The 25,059-nt window shown below is 43.0% G+C and overlaps 1 protein-coding gene and 1 long non-coding RNA gene across 2 annotated transcripts in view; one reads left to right on the forward strand and one right to left on the reverse strand.

The window, feature by feature from the left end:
- The window catches only part of FOXO3 (forkhead box O3), an 88,798-nt gene that overhangs the window by 36,582 nt on the left and 27,157 nt on the right, over positions 1–25,059 (forward strand). The window lies entirely within an intron of this gene.
- Positions 15,548–22,193, reverse strand: LOC119699180. The gene is made up of 2 exons (XR_005256361.1): positions 17,309–22,193; positions 15,548–15,765 (listed from the first exon to the last, which is right to left on the reverse strand). It is a non-coding gene; the product is annotated as an uncharacterized LOC119699180 (long non-coding RNA).

The raw sequence follows: 25,059 nt of genomic DNA on the forward strand, positions 1-25,059 counted from the left end.
ATGCAATTTGAGTATGTCCAATTTTCACTTGCCTTGTTCATTTAAAGGATTTCTATAAATGCAGCTCTACAAATATCATGCAACACTGTCTGCAAATAGAGGCATGAAATCACTGTAATGCAGAGATCCCTGCAATTCTCCAGTGAGGCTGAAGAGCTTGCTCGGTGCCTTACAGCAGGCCAGAGGAAACCACTTCAGCTGCATTCTTCCACTGCCATTTCTGTGATTGCTTCCACTGTAGGAATGATAAAGTGATATTTCACATAACTTTGTTCTTTTGGCAGTTCTTCACAGAGAACTTTGCAAAGCAACAATGATCCATTTGAGCTCCACTTCAAGCACTGAGGGTGTCAAAGAGTGGGTACATGCCATCACTTTTGGTCTCACTTTATGTGAAGAATCTATGAGTTTCATTTCAGGAATGTTAATTGAGCCATTTGAGTTCAGGTATGAACTCTTTGCATAACTGCCTTCCATCGAGGAAGTGAATTCACGTGCCTCTTGCCTGTCCCTCCTGCCTTGTGTTGTTTCATTTTTTCACCACAGCCCTGCTCCAAGTGTATTCCATAATCTAGATTATGGCCAAGGGCAAGACCTACATAAGCATATGGTGCACATTGCACATTGCATTATCTGAACTCATGAGGGTGTGATTAATGGGCTTAGGGTTTTATTTTGGCCTATCTTACTCTTGTGTCTCTTCCCAGTGAGGTTGCAAAGCCTGACCAGTGACTGTGACTGTGGGGTGTGTGCACAAAGTGGTGAGGTGACACTTATTTCCTTGAAGTGCTGGGCAGCTGCTGGAGGTAAACCTCTGCTGCCAGGAGTGGGGCTGAGCGTGCTTCAAACTGGCTGACCTGGTTTGGATGGCACGGCTTTGCCAGATGCGAGTGTCTCAGGGCAGCCTGGGCTCAGCTGTCTGAGCGCCGCTGGGAAGAGTGGGTGATCTCATTCATGGCTCACATCAGTGATGATTCAGGTGTTGCTTGGCCTCGTGCGGTGGTGTAGATGCCTCAGGTTTGTAGCGGGCAGCTGCTTCTGGTGCACTTTCTATGATGGGGTTCAACACATGTGCAGAGAGGAGCTCATACAAGCTGGATCAGAACTCTGATCTGCCTTGTGAATTTGTGATCTGGAGATTGAAGGTTGTACCTTCATCCTCACATTTAGAGCATAAAATGGTTTGTTAGTGCAATACTTGGCTGTCCACGAAAAATATGTTGGATGTCTGTCCTGCACATGTGGCAAGAGGCACTGGCTAGCCTGTCAGCTCGCCATGCTGACAGACAGGGGCTTTACCTGCTGTGTGGCACAGTGGGAGAGGATGAGTAGATCAAAGCAGCAGGTACAGAGGCTCCTGTATCTACACTATATTCAAACTAAACATTTTATTCCAAACTAGATTTTGTCTGGTCCTTTGGACTAAATGTCCCCACTACATCTGTGGGTTGAATCTGCCCAAAGCACTACTTGTTTCATACACTTCAATCTTAATTCAAAGATCTGAAGGCATTTGGTATGTCCCTGGAGCTGAAATTTCCTTTTTATTTTTTTCTGAAAGGAATTTCATTTTGACCCAGCAGAGCCACCCTGTGAAGAAAGCCAGCTTGCAATGGGAGGGATGGCTAGGGGGGTTGCTTCAGAACTGCTTTGGACCACCCATGTGTGTGGACACAGCCAGGGTGATCCTAGCTGGAGGTTTAAGAAACCTAGGTTTCCTTTGCATCCGTGGTACCAAAGGGAGCCATGTGGCTTATGGGAAGCCACTGCACCTCAGGCTGCACCATCTGCTTCAGGTAGGGTGATGTGAGCTCTCCAGGTGAAAGCTGCTTCATCACAGCGGAACGGACACGTCCTGGCTGCTGGGGTTCTCATGAGCGCTGCAGGTGCCTTGTGCTGGGAGTTGGAGACCTTGCACTGCATTCCTCTTCCATGTTGTTGCCTTTGCTACTTTTGCAGTGAACCCCACGCTTCATTCATAAAATAATCCTGAATGTGTAGCAATGGAGCATGGTTGTCACCTTGATGATAATTCAAAGACTTGTATTTACTTGCAATAAGACATCTTGGAAGGAAAATGAGGCGAAGCTTCAGTTTACAGCCAGCTTGCTTAAGGTAGTGAAATTAACTTTGAAATACAAAACTTGAAGTTGTATCTCTTTTATCCATGGTGTTGTGTTCAAACAAACTAAATTGGAAGCTTTGTTTGTGGACTGATAGTCAGAATTCTAAGTTTTTATTTATCTTGGAAAGATCTAATAGTTTGTTTTTAGTAATAACAATTCTGCTAATTTTTATGTTAGACAGTCAAATGTTGTTGGCTTAGATATCCATGTCCTTCAGAACTGCTGTTTTTAATTTTTGGATTTGGAACAAACCCAGCATTCTAAGTTAAAAGCAAAACTTTTCTCAGCAGGTTGAGACAAAAAATAAAGCGATTGTATCGCAGAATATATGCACTTAACAGCCAAGGTTTTTGATTCCATGGTTACAACAACAAAACAAAAAAGCCTCACACATATAGCCAGTTGGTGATTTTATTGTTCGAATCAGATGGCCTTTCTTTAAATTAATTTTAATGGACAAGAAAGAAAGAATGTATTCCTGTACTTGTGCAACTGAAGTTTATGAAATAGGATTGGAAAAATACACAGAATAATTGGGCACATCCTGTACTTAGTGAATCACCAAGCTAGTGCAATAAACATTGCTGCATTTGGGAATTTAGATCTATACCCTGCTCTTGCCAAGAACAATGGGAATTGCTTGGGATCATAGGCTACCTGAACTGTTTCTTGTGCAAAGTTGTTCTTTTCGTTGGGTATTCTATGTTCTGAGGTAATTTCTGGTTTCATAAAATAGTTGTTAGTCCAGTTCTGTGACACCTTAGACTGACTCCGTGGAGGCTAGGAGACAGTCTAGGAGCTGTACATGGCAGGACCTCTGCAGACTTTGGTATTGGTAAAGGAAAAAGATTCCTGAGCAGGAAACTATGCTGTCTAACCAACATCTTCCTTCAGGGAAACAGTCTTTTCTCTTCAAAAATAAAAACAAAACTACAGACATTTGCTAATTTCATCGTGTTTCCCAGATAAGAAGGATAAACTTATGAACATATTTAAGAAATTACTAAGTTTCCAGAAAACAGACTGTTACTTAAGGGGCATGAGAACCATTACGAAGCTAGAAACAAACACAACAACCAAATCTGCTCTTGAATACACACGTGGCTCTTGCAAATTATGAGAGCTGCACGTGCACAGGCTTAATGGAATCCTGATGGAAACCATCCAGGGCTGGAGTCTGGCTCCTGGTGAAATTAGGACTGCTGTCTGGCTAGGACTGAAGTTCGGGTCTCAGGCAAACTGATTGAGATGTTTTCTTCCCTCAAGGAAATATGTGTTTAGTTGTCAGCCAGAAAGACAGGATGGCTTGTGTACAAGGTTTTTGCTTAGTGTGAGCTCTGGACTTCTTCCATCCTATTTACTTACCCAAAACATGATCATCCTTCTAAGGAGAAACTTTACTGGTTTTCCCAGTAGCAGAGTCAGTGAACCGAGTGTACACTGAACACTGTGCTCCTGTTGTTTCACCCTGTGAGGACAACAGCCATCCAGCATTTCTCATACCACTGAGCTGAACGGCAGAATTTATGTATTCAGCCAAACCAACCAGTAGTTTCTTCAAGTGTCTGCAAATATGCATTGATAAGTCCCCAAAGGGTCTTTTATAGCTCTGCTCCATCTGAGGAACAAGAGCCAAGAAAGTAGGAATAGGCTGGAAAAGTCTCATTAGCCCCAGAGTAGAATTTCTGAGTAGTATTTGAAGTAGTGGGAGAGCAGAAAGAGATGGTATTACGGAAATTTCTATGTTAGCACAATTTATGGATGTTAAACTTTAAAACATGTTTTTAACAAAACAGGGCCTTTTTTGTTAAAGATGTAGCTTCTCTTGGGGGAAGAGAGAAATGGGTTCAACAAGCAGAAAGCATTGCCTGGTTTTCTCGCCCTCCTGGATAAACACCATTAAAGGTTCAGGACGTTTCTCGGGAGGGGAAATCAATTTTCTGCACTCCTCAGTTGAATGCAGATGCAGCTGTAGCCATACAGTAAGTGACTCACTCTGTAGCCATCTTTTTAATGATGAAACTATTATGTGCTGCACTGCCCATTCAGGCATTTTGGTTTCTAATTCTCTACCCCTGGCTCCCAGAAATATGAATAATGATGCTTTTACCAGAGGTGTGGAAATGCTCCCTGAGACACACCACCAGGGCAGGACGTGCTGTTGGCTGATGCCATGGATGGTATTAGGGATACGGGAGCGTAATTGGCTTGAACTTCTGCTCACCCCTAGACTTAAATCCAAAGCTTTTTTATCAAGTTCAGATAAGGTCCCTACCTCTATATGACTCCCATTAGAGCTCTGCCCTTCTGTGTAGTTCCTGGTGGTGTCTCCTCCATTCTGTTTGGGGTTTCAGGTGGGAATGCCAGCGTATTGTGGATGCAATAGTTGAACCCTGGCCTACAAAATGCAGCCAGCTCAGATGATAAGGAAAGGCAGCTTATTACTCCAAGAGCTGCCTTTCCCACATCAGGTAGATCTGCATCAGGCAATTGCATGAATCAGATGCTCATCTTTATTACCATAAAATACAGCAAGGAAAATCCCATTTCTGAAAGTCTTTCTACTGTACACAGACCCAGATGTATAGCACTGCTCTGTGCACAGCAAACGGGACTCGTATGTATTTTAATAATGTAAGTGTAATGTAATTATTCTCTTGTCCATCTGGCAGGTGGTGTTTTCATTAAGAAGTGAATAATCTAAGCTATAGGCTCTGTAGAGGGGGATGAGTATGGAGGAGATTCAGGTCATCTGCTGTGGGACCATAAATAGAAGCTAACAAGGGAGCCCTTGCTGTCCTTGTCCACTAAAACTGAAAATCTGTTGCTTTTATTTTTCCTTTAGCACACCGGTTGCAGACTTAGAAGCTGGTCTATTAGTGAAAACTTTTCACCATCATGCAGTTTAATTCTTAGTTTATGGCAGTGGCTGGAAGTACAGTGTGAAAAAATAGGTTTTATATAAGAGGAAAAAACCTAAGTCCTTATATAAACTACTATGCATAGGAAGATAAGATTAAAATCACGCTTGTGGAGGTGCCTGGTATGTCTCTGGGCATGACGAACTGATTGAGAAAGAAACTTAGATTACTTAGATTACTTTTTATTCATGTAGAAGGTTCTGATTTAAAAAAAAAAAGGCAAACTAAAACACACACAGAAGAGCAATAAGCCTGAGCCATCCTCCAAAAAAAAAAAAGTTTTGGGAGGAGTGTTGTGTGTAGCTTTCTAAAGGAAGTCTGGTTGCTCTCTGACCATCTGTGTGGCATCTTCTGTTTTCCAGACAACGTTTTCTCATGTCCACATGGAAACGGGAGCAATTTCCTCTTTCCTTGTCCTAGCAGGACTTTTCTTGGCACAGCACAAGGCCTAGTTTGAGTTTTGCCCTGGAAAGATATAAATATCCTGGCCCTGTCCCAGGAACATTCAAGCAAGGATTAGGTTTTATTTTTTATCTTGTAGCATTCAGAGAAACCTATCAGGTTGACCAGGCTTTTCATTCAGTAAAGCATGTAAATAAAGAAAACTGAGCTTTAAAAAAATTATCAATATTTTTAATCTGTACTTTTAAATTTAGAGGGGGATCCTGAAATTGTACTGAGCATCATTCATTCATGTGTTTTGTAGGCATCACCAGGCAGAATGTTAGAAATTGTCATTGCCCTTTTGTGAAGGTGAAGATTTCCATTCCGATGGGCTCATTCTTTCATGGAGGATCCTGCTTATTTTGCTTCCCAGTAAAACTTAGGTTCGGTTGCTGTTCAGCCAGGGTGGAACACAGAGGCTGTCCTACCACCACTTGCAAGGAAACACCTCCTAGGGTATTCATTAGCCTGGCTGCAGATAATGGGAAACTAAAAACAAACCTGGGCAACAGCCCCTTGGAAACAGCTTTAGAGGCTGGGTGCCAAACTGTTTAGCGCTGTCTGGAGGTGCTAGTGTGTCTCTTCTCATTAAGGGTGCTGCTGAGCCTCTTTCTTTTGTGTGGGCACTGAGGATACTTGAAAGGAGATATTTAACTACTGCACAACTTACTCAGTACAAGGAGCAATGGGAGTAGGGGCAGTAAATACAGCATCTCAGGCAAATGGTAAGCTAAAGCTTTGCCAGGCTGTAATAAAGCATGGGTGAGCCTTTGTCAGACATGCTTTTCTCTCTCTATTTAAAGATCTTATTTATCCCCCTGACTTCTTGAAGTGTTATCTGGAAAGGTTCGCTGTGCAGATCACTCTTTATCCTAAGTATCCTTTGATACACTCTGCTTTAGAGGGGGTTCCTTGGGTTCTGTAGGAATCAGTGATTTCAATGTTTTGTGGTTTCAAGCAAGAATTCGTTTCTCTGAATGCATCAAGCATTCAGCATCAGTTGTTTGTATATGTGTGTGAAGGTCAGTGGGCTTGTCAGATAACCAATTGTAAATCCTGTCACTAAATCAATTTCTTTTAATTAAAAAGATGTGCTGCTCTTCAGGAGAAATGCACTCTTTCATCTGGACAAAATCCATTATATCCCAACACATATATGATAGCCGTAAGCTCTCTGCTAGTCTCATGCTGGCTGCTTGTCTCAGCTGGTACGTTGGAGATTTGGAAATATTGGTGGTCAGAGAGGGGCTGTGTTGTCCCTTCCTCTGAAGGAAATTACTGTTGTTACTATTCTGATATCACCTAACTTTGCAGCCTTTGAAGCAGAAAACCTTAATATCACAAAACAAGTAGCCACACCAACAGGTGAGAGATGTTCGAGTCCTGTTCTTGCTCCCTGTGGCGCCTGCACCAGAGGCAGGGAGAAGTCTGTCACAAGGGCTAAGAGCAGAACAGGATTTCACATTCATTTGGTAATTCCCTTGGGGTTATACTCTTAGATGACTTAATGACTTGGTGTATAGCCTGTCTGGAAGATAAGCAGGCATAATTCATTGCAGGCAGGTCGTTCATCCTTGGAGATAACCAGCAGCAACTACACGCTATGGGGAGCAGGGAGATAAAGACACTAGGCATCAGCAGCTGTAGTTCAAGGTTTGAACCCTTCCACCTCCTTCTGTGACCCAGAAGTCATTTACAGTTGATAATTCAGTCATTTGCTTTCTTTAGAGAGAAATACTCTGGCAGCGGTTGGCTGAAGTGAGTACATTTTCCGTTCTGCCCGTGCCTTTCAACACAGCCACAGCGTAGCTCTACCTGGAAGTAGGCCTTCTTGTGTCACTTAGAGACTTCAGGGCTGCATTAAATGCTGGTTTTGAAAACTTACTGTAAATTGATTCCAGTTTTTCTGGTGTTATTTAAATGATGACTGTTGTTCATGTACTGCTTGGCATGCTTACACATTGTTAATTTTAAGTTTCAGTGCAAGTGAAGCTTTAAGGGATCCGGTTTATGTGTTAGGTCCAAACTGAGGCACAAAGAGAGAGAGTATATTACATAATATATTGTATTTGTTGATTTTCTTGTGAAAAGACATTTATTTTCAGTATCAGCAGGTCTGTTTTAAAATTGAACAAGTCCCACACAGCCATGCTGCTCCAAAGCCAACAAATATTAGGATCAAACATATGACATGACTTCTCCCTAGTTAATATTCCCTCCTCCAAAAAATCTGTAGTCTGTAAACAGCAATCTACATCTAGAGATCCCTTGCATGCAAAGATAAATGATTGCCTCAGTGGGTACTTTATGATGACTAGCTCTCAGTACAACATTTTTATCTAGTCTGCGTGCACAGCAAAATAAATAACAAATACAAGACTTTTGATATGGTCATATGATGGCCACAATGTGATTCACACTCTGTGATGTCGCTTTATTTAAGGAGGAAGGGAGGGACAGAAGGAGAAATCTATTTTTGTTTGTTTGTTTTCTAATTACTTGGGCTGTTTTTTCTTTGACTCAGCAACTCTGAAGAGTACATACTGTACTACAGTAACCAGCAGTCAGGCTGGGAATTGGAGCATGGTGATAATAGAAGTAAATATCCTGCATTCTCAGAGGGATTAGGAGGAGATGGAGGATTTAGTCTCGTTATGGTTTGGTGTGGTGTCACAATCCCTCTGCATCAGTGCTGTCTTGTATGTGATCTTTCAATCTGTATTTCTCAACTGAAGTACGGAGAACAACCAAACAATCAGGATAGTTTTATTTTCACTTTAGGTTTTTTTTTTCATCTATGAAACACACATGCTTAGGTGATGAAAGCATTCACCTTGCACAAGAAACCATGCAGCAAACAAAATGGGTGTCTTGTTTTCAGTTCTTCACTTGACAAATACGGTGCTTATGGCCTGTCTGGAGTGTGTCCTGAGAACAGAGAGGAGAGTGATTTTGACTGCCATGAAATTATTTGATAATTGACATGAAAAAATTTGGGTGTTATGGAATACCCCCTATCTTGTGATGCTTTCCTGTCAGTCTGCATAGTACGCAGCAAAAGTTGTACTCATCAGGGCACACTCAGAATGTGACACTCAGAATGGTTTGAATCCCAACTTCCAAGATGAGCCCTTACTACTTTTAAAGGTGTTAAATTACATTTGTGATTTCAAATAATGAAAGTGCTCAAGTCTGTAATGGATTGCAGGTGATTCTGTCTGCAAGGGGAAGAAATGCAGCCTGTGGACTGCTTTGTGCAGGAAGGGATCCTCACTAAAGCACTTACCATCTTTGTGTCCTGTGTCAACCTGCTCTGTTAATGCAGGACATTCACATGTCAGGGTATGTTAAATACAAGACTTCCTGACTCCTTAGGGGAACTGCCTCACTTTAGTGAGAGCTGTTCATTAGAGTTAGTTGGGTGCAAATTTTAAGCAGGATGTGAATTTTAAGCAGTATATCCAGGCAGAAGAGCTGGTGTTGATGGTCACTGGGGAGAAAATTCTGGATACAATCTTTCAGAGATGCATGGCCTCTCAAGAACTGGGAATTGAAAACTACTTTTTTACTTTATCTCATGGGCTAAAAGCCCTGCAAAGTGCATTCTTCCCCTTTGCAACATGCTCCTCTGAGAAGTTGCAAGTGATGAGGAGGCTTTGTGGAAAGGCAGTGGGTTTCTTTCACAGGTGGCAGCTCCTATCTGGTTCCTTTCCGGAGACTGCTGTTACAGATTTTTAATGCTTTACTCCATGCTCTTGCTTCTGATGTTTATCATAGTACTGAAAAACCTAAATATGCCCCCTTGCAGCCTTTAATTATGTGATAAAAACAGTGTCCAATTTAAAGTCTGTTCTTTTACCAGAGAGGGTGACCTGATGATTGCATTCTCTTGTGAAGAAACAGGACTTCACACTTGCTGTTGATGGCCTGCCCTCCTTCTCTGTTCTTTACTGTATTTTTTTCATTTCTCTGATCATTGTAATTGCACTAAATGCATTTGATAATGCAGAAGTGACCTATTTTGTGCACAGTTCAGCTGATTCTGCAGCTGCCTGTAGGGTTTCCTAGCAATGTTCTTCAGCTGCTCCTTGGCTTACAAAAGCCAAGGTAAGTTAGGCATGGCCAGCACAACATACTTGAGGGAAGGAAAGTTCCGGGTAATGGAGGAGGATGAGCCATACAGGTGTGAACATACTGGGCCGAGTGTTAGTGAGGCAAGCTGGAGGAACAGATTGGATGAGTAGAATAGATGTCATTGAACATATTAAACTGTTGGAAGCCCTTTGTACAAGTTTGTTAATATCCAGTGACATGGCCAAACATTGTGCCCCTGTAGGCTCAGCAGTTAATGTATGGTACCTCTGGCATCTGCAGTACCTACTGAACTATAAAAAAAATAGATGAGCTGGGACCCATTACCATAAACACTGTCTGCAGCACTAACCCTGGTAACAGATTGTTCTGTGCCTCATTAAAAAGGAGATAGCGCTGTCAGAGGAGTCAGGGCTTCATTTTGCCATGTTTGCTACATAATCAGTTAATTTTGCTTAATAGTGCATTGCATCGCAGATGTGCAAAAGGGCAGAGCCGCTTCCTTTTCTGCATAAAACCTCCACTCTGGTGCAGCTGCAATTTTAATGGAGTGTGTTACAGTCAGTGAGCTGACCTTAGTCACTGTCCCTGCCTTGACCTGTCCTGTCCTCTCCCAACAGTCCTCTGGACAAGTGGCGTGCTTGTACGAGTTCAAGGTATGAGTTCCTGAGAAGTTAGACACAGATGTGTATGAGAGTGGTCATTCAGTGTCTACTGTTCTTGTGCCTTTTTTTAATTTTAAATCTTATACAAGGTACTGTCAAGGACTTCTACACATGTCAATGGAAAATACTTAGTGCCTGTCTTTCATCTAAGCATTACTTAGAATGTGAAAGTTAGTATTACTGATTTCCAATGAGATGAATCCAAATATGCCTATCTTAACATGGATCTTTACATTTTACTTTCCTTTGAGTGCTGCTTTTGGGCAGATAATTAACAAGTCAAATACAGTAAGGCAAAACATGCGGAGAAGCCAAGTTTAGACCCCTGTTCAGAAACAGATTATTAAACATTACTATGCAAGGTTTTAGAAGATCAGTGTATTACACAGTTAAACAGCATATCCAACAACTAGTGCTAATCGTATGCTGCCTAAATTTCTAGTGAGACTGGGTATGTGTAAATGGTTTTCTTCAGATGAAAATTAATGTATTCCATGTGAGTGAGTATATTCTGTGCTCACATATCCCCGTCTGAGAATATTACAAGGATATAAATATAACTGAGTTTATTAACTTTGTAGTGTGGTGTGAACATTTTGATTTAAAAAAAGCAAAACTGCAAAAAGTAATGCTAGATGTCCGAAGGGCCCTTGTTTGGAAGAATAGGTGCACATGTAATTAAGCTCATCTGCCTTCAGAAGAGCAAGCAGGCAAGCACCTCCTTAAATCTAAATGAGCTTAAGCTGTGTTTACTTCAAGAAATACTTAAGTATTGTAGTTAACCATCCACATAAAAGATTTTCTCCAATAAAGACTTGCACACATACAAAAGGAGAAAGGTGTTTCAAAACCTGGGTATGATTATAGGTGTAAGCACTGGGTTTGATTTTAGAAGAGCCTTGACTTAGAAGAACTAATTGAAATTCTATGAGTCTGTCTTGGGTCCCTCTGAAAGCTGTGGCCTCTTTTAAATGCTAACAACTGAGGGAGGTGCTGGCCCTTACAAACTGATTTCACATTAGCACACCCAACACCTTGCTGGATGTTTCTCCCCAGATGCTCAGTGTGAGGATGGAACCTTCTGCATATGATTTCTCCAGTACTGCCAAATGCATGTCACTTTGAATATTTTTGAACTAAAAATCCACATCAAAATGCCATTGTGTTTACAAACTTCACTGTTTATCACCCAGGGAGATTTGCAGAAGATAAAGGGTGGGGTGGAGGGGGATGATGGTTCAGTTGCTGTGCTGTGAAGTGATGAGCAGAAGAACCTTTTGGAAGCTAGCAGGTCCAGGTGAAAATTTGAATTCATAGGTGCCTGACTTGGCTCCTATGAGTCCAGGCATCCTACATAGGAAGATTAGATCTACATTTTGAATTATGCTCTTTCTCTGCTTTTGAAAGATGAACCAAAACTTTTTAAAAAAAAATACTTGAATTTGCAGTGCTTGGTTTATTTCAGCTGAAGCGATGGCTGTGAATTCTCAAGGTGGTCTTATGCTCACTGAGGCACGATGCAGAACACAGAGAGGAGTGAAGAAGAATAAAAAAGAGACAAGTGGACTCTGGGAACTCTGTTTGGAGCAGTGCCACCCAACATGAGCCTGCACTCACAGCTTGGTGGTGAAGCTGTGTGCAGGCAGGCAACTCCCTACACAAAGGAGCTGCTCAGGGTCGAAAACTATACACTAATGCAACCACTTAATCATGTCCAGAAAATCCAGGGGGACAGTGCAGGGGCAGGTCTGTTTCACAGCTGTAGCCATGGAGTTGCCATGCTGCTCTAAACAGATGCATTGGGACATGGAGGTAAATGCCTTCAAAGAAAAGGAGGAAGATTTGGGGTTGACTGTAGGACAGTAGGTTGAAGACTTGTTGGTGCCCTGTGCCTGGCAAGTCCAGTTCTGGTGGTTGAGCTGTGTGGCCTATGGGGTCCATGGCCATGGGCAGGCAGTGGTGCCTGCTACTTCCAAACTTCAGGTTGCTCAAATCAGTGGTCTTGCATAATGGGGCATACAGAATCTCTGGGATTTTATTTTATTTTATTTTATTTTATTTTATTTTATTTTATTTTATTTTATTTTATTTTATTTTATTTTGTATTATTTTATTTTATTTTGTATTATTTTATTTTGTATTATTTTATTTTGTATTATTTTATAGTATTTTGTTTTGTATTTTATATTATTTTGTATTATTTCATCTTATTTTATTTTGTATTATTTCATTTTATTTTATTTTATTTTGTATTATTTTAATTGTTATTTATTTTATTTCATTTTTATTTTTTTATTAAAAATTACTGGCAGCAATATGCCCTTCTGAAGCTGGCATACTTCTCCATTAGCCCTTCCACTTGCACGTAGACACATACAGTCAAACTTGTGCAGCAGCATGTCACATGCAATTTGTATTCTTTGTTTGAGAAGCAGCCTATAGACAAAACTCGTTTGTTTCTCCCTTTTGTGGCATTAAGCTGTTACTGAGGGGATTTCAGAGGCGCGGATGGGTTAGGCACCTGATTTCTGCAGACTTGAGTAGGAATCAAGGCATGTGCTACTGCCTCTGGTGACTAAAAATTTCCCCAAAGGTTTTGGCTCACTGCAAGCTTCTTCATTTTGTTTAGAAAAGGATTAATAAGTCTTAAAATAAGGAGTGTGTGCTGTTTTGCTCTTTGGGGGTGAAGGCCTTGTCTTGTTAAAGCTCTTAGGACTGTACCTCTTTCTTTTTTTGATTTTTTTAAAAAAAATTTAATTTATTTTAATAGCTGCTTGTTTTCAGAAGTGCCACTTTGGCTTTCCCAGTGTTGACGAGGAGATTAATGGTCAGGATCCCAGCTGGTGCTGTGTTCTGCACCCGCTGCCTGGGGTGCTGGGCTTGGAACAGTAGATGCTGCCTGCTTTGCTCCCGCACAACACCTTCAAAGTTAATCTGCTTTTAGGCTTGTTTGCACTCCCTTCTTGAACAATGTATGCTGTGTGCATTGTTTGCTTTTCAGGCTTTTAGTCAAGCAGAAAGACAACTTTTGCACTTACTCTGTGCCAAAAGCAATGGAAGTATTTTCCCCGTGTTCGTATTTGGACTCAGTAATGAGCTTAACTGTTTAGTAGCTGCTGTAAAATAAGCTCAGGGAAAGAGTTTAAAAATTGCTGTAGTTCATGCACTGAAATGTACTTCTGCCTTACTGGGAGGCGGACAGGTATTTTGTAGGGAAGGGCAGCATGAAGGCTCTTTCAGTGGGATTGCTAATGACAGGGCACAGTAGCCTCGCTGCTGCCTTATTAGCTCGGTATTACAAACATGTTTCATGGAGTCCCCATCAATAGCATTGGGAGCTCTCAATGTGTAGCAGGAGAAGCAAGGTCACCATTAAGGCCTTGACTCATGGAGCTGTGGGGTAAAGCTCACACCTTCTGCAGGCCGGGCAGGCGGCCGTGCCGTGCCGTGCCATGCCATGCCAGCGGAGGAGGCTGGCCCTGGAGCAAAGGCAGCACTGGTGCCGCAGCCCTGAGGGCTGTGTCGGGGATAGACAGCTTTGTCTTGTGGATAAGGCAGGAGACACAGCCTGCTCCTGTGGGTGGGGATTACTGCCAGAGGCTGACAAAGGAGCATACTGAATGAGTTTGTATCTTGGCCGTGCACCTTGCTGGGTGGTGGCACCCTTTTGGGAGGTGCTGGTGAAGCTCCCATGCCGACAGTCCTGGGCTACACTTGTGGAGTGGAGTGCTGTCTGCCCCTTCCAGGCTGGCTTTTCATGCCATCTGCACACAGGTGATGCTGTTGTACCAGGGTCTTCCCTCAGCCTATCCTCTTTTGGAAGTACTGGCAGAGCTTTTCCCTTCCATCCTGCTAGACAGACAAGTTTCAGCATCCCCCTTCCCCTGCTGCAGCAGCCTGGGGAGTGAGCCCTTCGGGGGGCTGGGGTAGCACCAGGGTGGTGGGTGCACAGTCTGAGCCCTGGCCCCTTGGGCAGCCCCCTGACATGGCGTGCGCATGGTCAGGTGACTCTGTTGTGGCTTGAACGCTTGCTCACATCCCCTTGGGTCTGGGCTCTAATCCTGGCTTGAAATTTTATATTGACAGAGTTAATTCCTGACTGCTTCAGACTGCAGAAACTGGTCTCTGATAAGGCTGTGTTTAATAAGGATATTCGTGGTAAAGAGCTTTGTTGGCTAGACAGAGCTTTACCTTGCTGAGCTCTGCTCTGTCAGACGAGAAGGAGAAGGTCCCCTACCAGCGCGCTCCCTTCTTGCAGCCTGGCAGTGTGGTGGAGTAGGAGACACAAGGGAGGTGGGGGGTGTCTTTCTTCCTGACAAAAAAATAGCCACTAAATATCTTTACACTGTTTGCTGGTAGCAGTACACGGAGCCAGAGTAAATGTACTCCTGCAGTAAGCCTAAACTCTAAAGTAAATGCCAAAAATAAAGCAGCCTGCCTTACTTTTTCCACTTTACATAGCAGTTTCCAACCACATCAAGTGAAAAGTCTAGGTGGGTGTATAGTGTTTATCATCACTGAGTAATACACATTGCATTAGCTGGGACATTTGTTTTGTACCTGACTACTGGTTTAAAAATAGTTTTGGTGAGGGTAGGAAAGATTATTTAAGTTTATATTGCCACCTAAGAGATAGGAGTGTGTTCCTGATTTGGGGAGGAAAGCTGGGAATGTAAGGAATACTTTTTTTATATATTTTTTTCCTTCCCCCTTCCACTACAACTGTAAGTGGGTTGAAAGACTGTGGAAATGCAGTATCCAGCAGTGCAGTCTCACTTTCTGTGTGATCGTGTCAGAGTGGTTTCTATGCCTACATTCATCTGCAGCAACTGCATCCCCCAGTATTTAAAAGTTGTTTACCTAGGTGGTAGCAAAATTTTATGTCCAGAGCAATGAAAAATTGTAAACAGTTTTACATCCAGAACTACACTGTCACTGATACATGGCCAGAGATGGATTGAGGATTTCACCCATGAAATTAGGGTGTGAGGCAAAGTTCAAGTCTACCCTTTCTTTACAGCTGCTGAAAGTTAGAAATATACCAAACATAGACCCAGAGGATATGTGAGAGTTAGCAGAAGGGGAATGCTGGTGCATCTGGAAGTGCTGGACAAAGAAAACCTTGTTACCTTGCGGTGCCTTAGCCTTTGATGCATTCATTTCAGTCACAGGATGTTCAAGTTTAGCCAGGAGTTGGCAGCCAGATGGACCGCGAGGCAGTTCCCAGAGTGACTCAGTCTAGGCGAGCGTGAAGAGTCATTCACATAAAGGTAACCTATTGCAGTATTTTCTTAGTTTGTTTTTTTTTTTTTCCCTTTGGGTTTTCATGTTTTTGTGGTAGTGCTTGGGTTTTTGTTCATGGTAGTTTTCCAGTTGATCACTGCTTCCTCCCTTCTCTTCTACCTGGTCATGCCTCCGCCTCAGTGGAAAGAGTGGAAAGGAGATAGAGGGCTTCTGTTGGCCTGGTCCAAGGCCTGGCTGTTGTTGGTGGCCAGGTGGTCTTGTCTTTTCCAGGACCTGTCAGGTAAAATATGGTCAATGTAAAAACTGTGACAGCATCCCTGTATTTCCTCCCCACCTCCCGACTCCTTTGCTGTCCATGCTGGCATCATGGATGATGGAGAAGCACCTGTGATGTGTGATTTAAGGCGCTTGTCTTGCTGCTCATTGCTTGGTGGGATCCTGTTTCTGCAGTCAGGAAAGCCCTTTAGGAAGAACGTTTTCACTTGACCTTTCTTTCTAGAAAGCTGTGGTCTTGAGGCTGTATCACATGGTGGTGATGGTGGTTTTTTCCCTAAATGAGGAAGGTAGGAAAGCCCTGTATTTATTTATGCCAGCTTTTCTCAAGACGGAGCTGTATAGGAAGGTTTCCTCTGAGTCAGGGTAGACAGATTTCTCCTTTGGACTGATATTTATCAGTTTCTTATCTCATCATTTGATGCCTGCTAAATTGTTGTGGAAGCACCAGAGTGAGGAGCTAGTGATCTTTTTTAGAAGAAAAAGAAATTTAAAAAATGAAGGATTAAGTAGTTTATTCTCTGAGGCTGAAATTACAGATATTAAGTGCTTTGTCTGTTTTATTGTTAGATAAACCTTTATTGTTTGTTACAAGTAATTTATTTGAGAAGGGCAAGAAGAAAGTCTGTAGCACCTTTTTATTGGTAGAGATGAATTAGCATGTTGTTTCTATTACTAATTCCTTTTCCCATACCTTTCTGCCTGCCTGCCTTCCCCGCCATTTGGAGCATAAGTGTTTGCCTTCAGTCACCTTAGTGGAAACACCATAGTCTTGAAATAAATTTCTGCTTTTTCATATGATATTATTATTATTTGGTGTATTTCTCTGGGTATGCAATGTTGAGAACAGCTTGCACAGACCTTGTAATTCCAGCAATGAAAAGGGAGAAACTCAAATTAAAAATATCTTCAGGAAGAGGGAAGAGGAGAAAATCACTATGGTCCAGCTTCAGATGTCTCTGTGCCTCACAGTAGCAGCAGGGCAGTTCTGATCTTGGGGCCTCTGAAAGAAGCCTCGAGTGTCAGGATGCCTAAAGGGGCTTGTCCCTTCCTTGCCCTCTATCCCCAGCACGACATGCATGTCCAGCTGGGGATGGAGAGGGTGTATTATGCCCCAGTACTGGGATGGCTGCTTCAGGGATGTGTGTTGGTTTGTTGGTTTGGTCTCAAAGTAGTTTTAGGAACAACCAGGCAGGCAAGACAGCAGCTGCTGGTAAAATAACTTTGGGAAGGTGCCTCAGGAAGGATTAAGATACAATGCCAAAGCTATTAACTGGGAAGATGCTACCTCCTCAGCTTCAGGTTTTTATGCCAGTGTTAAGGAGGAACAGATCAAAGGAACTGCCAAGAGTTAAAAAAAACTCTTCAGGCAGAAAGTAGGCAATTGTTTGAGAGCCACTCACTGGGATCAGACACCTTGCCTGTAAGTTTGCAGGAATCTCAGCTTCTCAGCAGCTCCTGGAACATGTATTGGCATGGGACCAAGCCAGGAGACACAAATACCCTCTTCTGAGTTCATTTTACAAAGCATTATGCTACCTACCTTCTGTTACTAGTAAATCATATCTTGATTTGAGAAAGCTGTTTCATGGGGTCACTGTCATCAGCAGCCAACAGGACTCGAGGTCTCTGAGTGCCACTCCTCAGAGCTGAGGTCACAGAGCCTCAGTGGGCACTTTTGCACAAGGGAGAAAGGATGCAGCCACACTGGGGAGCGTGTCTGTTGCAGCTTGATGCTCTGTTGTACACTGACTTTTTTTGTTCACTGAAGGCTTGATCAGGCTGCCCAGGAAAGTGGTAGAATCACCACCCCTGGAAGCATTTTAAAAATGTGTGGATGTGGCACTTAGGGGCATGGTTTAGAGATTAACATGCTGGGTTTAGGTTAGTGGTTGGACTTGATCTTAGGTCTTTTTAGCCTTAAGGATTCTGTGATTCTATGACCCCTGCATACCCCAGAGGAAGCAGTAAATCCTTGCAGGCCCTTGAGAAGGAGGGTGCAATGAGACTTGGGCAGATAAGGTCAGGCACCTCCCAACCCTCCAGCAGCAGTGCTGCATCTTTTGTTTGAGGCAGTTATGGCAACAGGTACCTGCACAGCCTTCAGTTTAAGGCATGTAGCTCCAGGAGGCCTGAGCTTTTGCAGTCCACTTTGTAGTTGCTCCTGCCTTCTCTGAGGGTTTTTAAAAATCTACTTTTCCAGTGGACAAGAGTCTCAGTTTTTGCCCTTGTGCTTCCTCTCCTCTCACACTCCAGAAAAAGGAGTTGCTTGGCCTCGCTGGCAGCCAGTCTCATAAATCTCTGTGGGCCAGATGGTTCATAATTTATTGCCCACTTTACCCCACCAAATATTTCCACATTACTCCTGTTACTCCTGGTCGGATTTTCCTATCCATTTCCCCATTCTTACCCAAATATTTATCCAAGGCCTTTCATACACACAAAAAATCCCCATTTTAAATGCATCAGTTTTGAAGAAGTCTGTATTCTCTGCTTTGGGTATGGTTTGTCCTTCTTGACTTCTCCCTAATAGAAATCGGTATTGCAGAGAAATCTGTGGCTGTTGGGATGCCTCTGCTCTCTTACTTGAAGCAAAAAGCCACTGAATTTAGGAGGCTTAAACCGTGTCCTTTCCTGGATCTCCTCTGCCACATGTCATTTCTTGTATGTGAAGTTGTTTATTTGGCTAAATTATGGCAGTCTCTGGCTTTTGCTATCTCTGCAGACACATATGGTCCTGCTGATAGAGTCGTGTGTGTCTGCCTCAGATTTGTGGGCGACAGTGGCATGTGCAGAAAGAAATGGGTGGAGTTGGCCGCACTGCACGGTGTGCAAGGCTCTGCAAAGTCCCTGTCTGTGGGAATTCCTAGTCGGCTCTTATCAGTCACGTCCTGATGCAGTGAGTTGTAGAAATCAAATTAGCAGGCAAGTCAATTGCTTACGTCAGTCAGAAGTTTTGTGGTGGGGATGATGTGATAGCCCAGGGCCCTTCACTGGGTAGCCTTCCTAGGTTTGATTGCAAGGGCTCTAACAGAGTGAAAACCTGACAGTGCAGTTTCGCTTCTGTTCTGCTTTTTAGTTTTCCTTCCTTCTTGTTCAAAAGACTTTTTCTCACTGTCGTTTGGGGCAGAGGAGAGACTGTGTCCTTGCCATAAAAGTAGAGAAAGCTCTGCCCTGTTATTTTACAAAACAAGTTGTTGTGGCATATTGCGTGGTTCCTCACATCACTCAGTAGTTGTTAGTCTGTCACTGTACAAGCATGCTAAATGACAAGCTAAAAAACAGAAGACAGTACTACAGTCCATTAAAATTCGTATAGGTTATCAAATATTCAAAGTAAGGGATGTAAAATGAAGCTGCTTGCTGTAAATACTAATACCTGTAGTTGCATAAACATAAAGAAGAAGTGCTGTGCACCACAAAGCAGTGGACTGCTGCTGACAATTCCACAACTGCCTGGGAATCCCTGTAGTTATTTATTTCCAGAGAGCTGCTACCACTTCAGGGAAAGGTCTCCTTCAGAAGCTCCAGCCTGTCATGTGAGCCTCTTCTCCTAAACAAGCACTTTGGCTAACTTGAAATTGGAGGCAAGATCAATTACTTCCAAGCTCTCAGTGTCATGGAGTAACAAGAAATGATGTTATTCATTTCTTGTGTCCAGGGCAAAAGCAATGAACCTCGGGCTTAATATTTTGGAGAGCTTTTATTATTTTTTTCCTGTACTGCTTTCTCTGGAGAGTTAACTTCATATGTCATTATATCTTCTAGTAATTCTTAACTTTCTTTGAAACTGCAAATGCCTATATCAGCAAACTAGGACTTAACTTCCCAAGCACAGGCAACAAGCAGGCTTCTAGGTTTTTTTAAGAGCAGGACTTATGAGTAAAAGTATCAGAGCTCCCATCAGATCTTTCAGCAACAAATCCCAAATTCAGTTTCAGCTTCATCCCACTTTTTGGAAGAACATCCAGCCTTAAATGCAAAAGCTCAAGGCAATGGAGAATCCACCCCATCTTCAAGTGTGTTTTTTAGAAGGTTAATTACCTTTGCTGTTAATATGTGCATGATATTCCTGCTGTGGTTTTGGGTTCCAAAATACTTGGGCCTTTTTAAGGCTTTGTCTGCTATTAATATAGTCCCCAGCCTCCTCTACCCAAATCTGTAATAAATTAGTTTTCAAGGCTTTTGTCTGTAGTGATTCTAAAAATAATTTCTTATTGGAATCCAATTGAATCTGAGGGAAGCGAGGTGATAATCAAATGATGTCACCCTCACGTCTTGCACTGCATCTTGCTGCCTGCCAAAACTAGCAACTGTTGCTATGTACCCAGGGGAAGGTGATACTCCCAGCCTTTTCTTGGTGCTGGAAAGCTCTCCTTTCCAGTGCTTGTCAGGCCTCTGGGAGCTGCTGACGTCTGTTCAGGCTTTTCATTTTACCCTTATGTGTTGGGATAGTCATGGAGAAGCGTGGATCATGTCCTGTAGGATGCTTGGGATTTTTCCTGTTCCTGAAGAAGACCATTTCTATCAACCACTGCAAATCTAGAGGAGTGATGTGATTTAACCCGTTAGGTGCCTGTATTGCAGTGCTTGGGCTGTGGGGTGGAGCCTTGCTGCAGCATGTGTGGCAATGTCCAAAAATCCATCTGACAGGACAATGGCGTGACACCATGACATTTCTCAGACATTTTTCTTCTTTTTCTCAGTGGCTTCCCTGAAAACTTGGCTCATGGGACTAATCCCCCAGCTTTTCTTTGGGTACTTCCTGAAGTTAAAAATACCTCACCAGAAGAGCAGAGCTGATTGTCATTTGACTCATGGGGGTCCAGGAGTTCTTTGATAACAAGCCCAACTGTGTCCCCACATGACTTCCATGCATCTGGGACTCAGGGGGGAAACCTGGGAGTAAAACAAGTCAAATGTTCATAAGGCTCCATCTGGTTAGTGCGTCTTGGCAGTCGCTCCCTGCCCTGTCTGCATTTAAAAGGGATTACAGTTTTAGTCTTCATTTTGCTATAGTTGTTATCTAAACATGCAAATACTGTCTTTGTGGTTTTGGGCAGCAGAAGGGGGCTGAATCTCAGGCAGCCTGAGGTACAATCCTGGACTTCATGTTTTATTTCAAACATGCATGGCTGCAAATAGCATTGTGCTGAGTTCCAGCAATGTCCTAATTCCGTGGATGGAGTGGGGGACAGAGAGGGGCATGGCAGAAGAAAGCACTCTGTGTTCACTGCCTGGTGTACCAGAATGATGGGGTAGGGTTGAAGCACCGAGGCGTTTTATGGTGTCACAATTCCCAGGGACACTTTCCCAAGCATGTACACTGTCCCTGTATATAGCAGCAATCCAGAGCTAATTGACATGTAAGTGCCACGGGGGAGTAAAGTTATTTGAAGTTATTAAAGTTATTTTGTCTTTCACCAAGTGAAAAAATCCAAAGTTATCCAGGTGGAAAAAAGAAGAGGAGAAAAAAAACCAGCAGACTACCAAACTGTGACTTGTTCAGACTAGCTTGTGAAAGAATCTTGAGGTCATCTATTCTGAAAACCTTTGAAATTTGAGGACTGTGGACTCTTGTCTCTTGGCATTCTGCCAAGTCCTCCTCCTCCTCCTAGCAGATTCTGCCTAACAGTTGCCCTTTTTTTTTCCACTTTTAAATACCCTGAATCACAGAGCTTGCTCATTTTCTTCATTGAGGTCTAAGGCCGTAAGGACTGTGTTGAAGTAATGAAGAGGACAGCATGTACTGGATACTGGAGCCAAGGGAGAGGGGGTGTGGGCAGAGGGAAGAGATGACCCTGCTTCCAGGCTTTGGTCCTAATCCTGCAAACTTTTTCTCATGTGAAGAGTCTTGCAGAGGTCAGCCAGACATTCTGCACGAACAGCGACTTATTTGCTATTTGGCATCATGCTCGAATTATGCTTGAACTAGTCATAAAAACACGGTCAGAGTTTGTGATAAGGCGTGGATGGGGTGCTTTAAGCCAGCTCAACAGGGAGTCTGCTGAAGACATGCATGGGATTAATTAAATAGAAATTTTGTGTGTTTGGCAAGCGTGGCTGGGTTTGGCTACACTCTAGGACTCAGAGAAAGTGCCTCCCTAAAAAGAATATATAAATGCAGTGCCACCAGTGTCCAATGTGCATTCTCGGGCATTGCCCTCAAGAAGGAAGGTTACCACATGATCTTGCCAGGAATTATCTGCCCAGGTGGCCCAGTTCCCTGCATGCCAGTATCTTGTGCACTCCCGTGTTTGGCGCTCAGATCAGGAGGCAGCATTCTGAACCACCCTGTGATCATGTTGCATTTGTGATTACGTTGTTGGCTCTTGCAGTGGGAACCATTTGTTGGGGCCTGAAGGTGCAAAAGCAGCTCTGCTGGTGCAGCCCTGATCCAGGGCTATTGCTGGCAAACATGACCTTGGGTAAGCAAGCAAAAATTTCATCCTGTTGTGCTCTAAAACCTTATGACTGTATATAGGGCCTCCTAGCACAGAAGGCCTTGTCAGTTGATTTTGTGAGGAATTAGCTTCAGTCCTTACTTTTCTGCAGAACATATATTTTCTAGAGTATGCATATATTTCTTAGCTACTTCACTAAAATGCAGCTTGAGACATGGAGTCCAAACTGCCCAACACTTCTGTGGTGTTGGTAAAAAGATGCTGTGCTGTACACAGAGCCTTAAGGTTTCTTGCCATCCTGACTTTAATTGCTTTTGACACACTCATTTAAGGGCAGTGGGGCGGGGAGGGGACACAACTCTTCAGCGTGAGTTGAACAAGAGGAACCCAAGTCCCTGCTCCAGCTCGTGCAGGCAGAGTGCCACGGGGGCAGCAGCTGATGAAGATGGCAGCTGCTGCAGGTGCAGGAAAAGACCAGTACCCAGCTGCTCCCTCCTGCCACCTTCCCCCTGTGTTGACAGCATAGCTGTTTGTCCTGCCGAATCCTTGCGTGGCTATCACAACCTGTCTCCCCAAAGACCAGAGTATGGTGAAAGGCCAGGCTGCTCCCAGCCTCTTCCTCCTTATTTATGTGTCATGGGAGGAAAAAAAACTAGAGGGAGATAGGGTGTTTGGGGTCATCCTGTTGTAGTTACGGTGATGGCAACAATTCACAGCTGAAGCATTTGATTTGTTAACCTTATAAAAATACGCCATTAAATACTGTATTTAGCTCCTCAGGGGAAGTAGCCTAGTTTCTTTTTCATTTTTCTTTTCTTATCCCTGTTTTAGCATTAGTGACTCAGCTGTCACTCTTCTGTGGAAGGGCTGCTGGTGTCATAGCTATGATTGGATGGCACCAGAAACCCATTTCTGCTGAAAATAATTAATATGGTGCATTTTCACCTCAAAAAGAGCCTCTTAACAAAACTACTAGAAGGTTTTCTTTAACTTTTGCAAGCTTTGAAACTTGCCTGTGAACAAAATTGGAAATTTCTGTATGTCTCCTTGTGTTTATCCTTGTCAACAAGGCATAGTCTGGCAGAGGCTGGTGCACATCTACCCTACACGTTGAGGGCATTCCTGTTCAAGCACACAAAGTAGTTCATATGCATTTAGACATGCAAAAAAGCCTTTGCAGGTGAGAATCTCACTTTGCAACAGGCACATGAGCAGATCCTTGTAAACAGAATTAATTTCCACCAGCTCTGGAAATGCACCTCTTTATTTTTTTCATTCCCCTTTTTCTAACCTTAATTAGAAAGTGGCTGGTTTGTTTCTTTTTTTCTAGATACCCCATCTCCTCTAAATGTCAGTCATGACAGGGGGGGAGAGAAGAAGGAAATAAAAAGCACAAAGCTAGTTAAGCCCATTTTATATTTTGCATATTGTCTCATATTGCAAAAGTATTAGCAGACCTGTCATAATGTATTTACATCTCAGGGTTCTTGGTGTAGGGGGTCCTTTCTCTTTCCAAAGGAGGGAAAATATCCCTATAAGTATTTGCCATTGCTTGCTCTTTTTGCCCTCATCTATTCAACTGCAATTGAAGGTGCTTGTTTCTTGTGTACTTTGCTTATGAAAATGATACCTGGCATACTTAAGAGGCCTTGCATTCTTGAGCTATGAATGCTGTGAACAGTGTCATAAGAAAAAGATGATGTACAAAGGCATCATCATTCTTGGCATTCTCCTTTAAAATTTGCCCTGTGTCTTGGACACGTAGGTGTTGAAAAAGAGCTTACTTCAAGCAGTGTAGTTCCACTAATAAAACTCATCAGTTTTCCCTGAAAAACCAGCTGTGCCCTGTGTCCACCCAACTCATGTGAGATCTGGGTTAGTTTCTCTAAGAAGCAGAAAGTTATCTGAGAGAATATATCTGGAGAAATTGTAGGGGCATTGCAGAGTCCACAGAGCTACTGCAACCCCAAAATGCATAATTTTGATTCAGCAAGTCAAAACTTTGAATTTTCCAGAGTACAAGATGGTGTCTGTGAAGTTGGCTCAAGGCCTGTCCTGAAGGGCAGGGAAGACAAGGCTAGTTTGTGCTAGCAAATGAAAGCAAAACAAGTGTCTTGATTTTATTTTCTGTAGAATCTTTGAGGACTTAGTGCTTCTTTGTCTGCCTGTTGATGCTGTAAACTTTCAGATGCAAGTGTCTTCTACTGGTGCAGTCCTTCCCACACTTGGAGCTCAACCAGACTGCATCCTACAGGGTAGATACTTCTTGTCATGTTACCTAGTGAGGACTCTTGCTGTTGACACAGTCAAGGTCCTAAAACCCATTGTCCTGTGGCTCCACAGCTGCCTCTGAAAAAGGCATGTGTGGAGCAATACAAGGACCCCATTGTGGCCCGAGTGTTGGCCTCAGGAGGGATTACTCATGTGGACAGGTTCAAATCCAGAATGTGAAAAGGCTCCTCCACTCATCATTCTGCTATTCAGGCTTTGGTGTTGGGGTGGGGCTTGAACAAAGCATCGAGTGCTGAAGCATTTTGGCACAGTCTAGCTTTAGGCTCAACATTCAGCACTTGGGATTATGATTGTAGCTATGATGGTGGTCTTATTTTCTCAAATTAGGTAAACAGCTTAAAAAAAAAAAGATTGCTTTCATACTTGTGCATTTACCTGGATTGTGAGGTTTCTGGGATGGTGCTGCTGCCAGTTACATGTGAAACAGGAATGTCCTGCTTTCTGTAGCAAAGGGCTGATTCATTGGCATTCTAATAGGTGTCATATTCCCTTTTGTCAGCTCCTCGGGTATATTTTGCCCCTGCAGTAAATAGAAAATACATTTTAAAAATCCAGTAGAACCAGTAACATGCAAGTCATCTGAGTGAGGTGAGGTTCA

This window comes from Motacilla alba, chromosome 3 (assembly GCF_015832195.1).
Source record: "Motacilla alba alba isolate MOTALB_02 chromosome 3, Motacilla_alba_V1.0_pri, whole genome shotgun sequence".
In the NCBI taxonomy this organism is placed as follows: Eukaryota; Metazoa; Chordata; class Aves; order Passeriformes; family Motacillidae; genus Motacilla; species Motacilla alba.